Genomic DNA, 2,268 nt, shown 5'->3' with positions numbered 1-2,268 from the left:
TTATAGCTTGTTTTTTCCTTGTAAGCTAGGTTTTATCAATCAAGCTAAATCAACGTGGATGATGAGGATGCTCATAGACTGAACTGAATGCTGTAATTTAGGTTACGAACTGTGGAGGGAAAAAAAGAAGAAGTAAACCCTAGATCCGGCGAGGACCTCGCCGATGGCTGCCCTTGGTCGCTGGAAGGTCCCCATCATCGTCTGACCACTCCCGGTGATCAAAGGAGGGTTGTGGGCAGAGTAAATTCATGCAGAGAAAAAAAGGGAAAGAAAAAGAAAAAAAATTAGAGGAAGAAGAGGAACTGGTTTTGGGGAAAAGAAAAGGGTGAAAATTCTATTACACCTCCTAGTTGTTTCAAAATTATTATTATGCCCAAACTGAGATGCAGATGTTGTCTTTGCCCAAAAAAACTACTTTTTTAACCCCTGAAGTTCACAAAGTTTAAGCACAGGACCTGACAAAGAAAGCTAGAATCATAAGCAGGGATAATTACTTATAGACTCCTGATAGTCCCACTGTATGCAAATTGGTCTAAATTGAGTAATTGCAAGGATAGTTATATGTAGCCCCATGGAATGTCAATAAGTAGTTAACAGGGTCAACATATAGTAGGCAAGTGTTATAAAAGTTTGATAAATTGATTAAATGAATATTAAGCCTATGTGAACCCTATTTATTGGTCTTGATTACTATCTGATTATATTTGATACTAATTGGACCTAGATTATAGAGTGATTAACATATAATATGGGTTTGTCTTGAATTAATATTAATCTTATACCTTTATCCTATAGGAACTGGTTGATAGCAAGGGTGCTCATATTTTGATAAACTCGAACAGTATAATGTGAGTTCATTTCTCACTAGTATTTTTATAATATAAAATTGCATGTGTTATAATTGATTGATCTTGTGCTCAAAAAAATAATTAATTCTATTATTTTTATGTTATAAAATGAAATGTGATTTGATCTATTATGTTGCAACCTAACCCATATTATGATTTTGATTTCGTAGGAGATAGTAAAAGTAAATTTGATTTCATGTAAAATGTGATAAGTGATTTTGGTTCTCATATAATCATCTCAAATAGTTGTGAATATTGCATTATTTAAAGCTATTGAAGAAAGAAATGATTTAAATATGTTCTAACAGTTTGACAGATTCAAGAGATTTTCCCGTGATTTGGTATTTGAAATAAAAAATTTAATGAAAAATAAATTTCGTGAACTATTTCAATTGAGATAATATTACGCTCATCCGCCTGATTTAAACTATTTATAATTTTGACAAGTAAACATACCCATATTATTTTGGTAAAAGTGACGAAGACGAGCAATTCGTCAAGTAAGATGTTTTTTTTTTTTTGAATCAAGTGTTTTGATAAGTGATGCATTTTCGAAATCAAAATATCTGACAAGCGATTCTCAATGTTTCCAAAACCCCTTAAAAGTCCACTATGAAGTGATGTATTTGTGCTTGCTATATGGTTTGAATGCACCTTTCTGTGGCCCTTTTGGGCATTTGTAATATGGCCCTTTTGGGCATTTGTGATGTGACCAACGGCCTATGGCAACGTTAGGTGCAATCTATTCCTAGAAACTATGCGTTATGTGATGCGTTTTACACATTCCACTGCTACTGAGCTATAATATTCATAGCCTTAGTGTGATCTATGAGGTGATCCTTGCAACTATGTGAACAACTCATCGAGATTCCAGATTTTTAATATTTGACCATGAATTTGAGAAAACAGTAACCTTATGGTTTGCACAAATTTATTTAATACTCCATTTTTTCTCGAAATTTATCTTGATTTCAAAAAGTTTAATTCAGGATATATACACAATTTGCTCTGCAGTTCTATCATGAGCAGGTATATATATTTTGAAAAAAGTTATGTGATATTATGTGCCAGGATTGATACATGCAAAAGATTTGTCATGTGCACGCGTCACTGTCAAGGTTTTAAATGTCGGATGTCGGGTTCATGTCGGATGACTGAAATCCATATCGGATAGCGGAAATCGGGGATATATCGGGGGACATTGACTAAATATCGGATTGTCATATCAGGTAGTGCGCATATGTATAATATCATGTCCTAAATGTAATCTAAGCATTCATAAATTCAATATAAGCATACTTTATAAATTCTATAGAGTAAACATATAAAAAGTACATAATATATGGATTTGGGTTCATAAATTCTTTCTATCGGGTTCATAAGAAACCCTTAAACATGAAAACGGGTCAAACGGGTTTGG

At 33.2% G+C, this 2,268-nt stretch overlaps 1 protein-coding gene across 1 annotated transcript in view; it reads right to left on the bottom strand.

The window, feature by feature from the left end:
* The window catches only part of LOC109848559 (zinc finger CCCH domain-containing protein 11-like), an 11,468-nt gene that overhangs the window by 7,820 nt on the left and 1,380 nt on the right, over nt 1-2,268 (bottom strand). The window lies entirely within an intron of this gene.

Source organism: Asparagus officinalis, chromosome 7 (genome assembly GCF_001876935.1).
Source record: "Asparagus officinalis chromosome 7, Aspof.V1, whole genome shotgun sequence".
Lineage (NCBI taxonomy): Eukaryota > Viridiplantae > Streptophyta > Magnoliopsida > Asparagales > Asparagaceae > Asparagus > Asparagus officinalis.
This window is presented reverse-complemented; position numbering and strand designations above follow the sequence as displayed.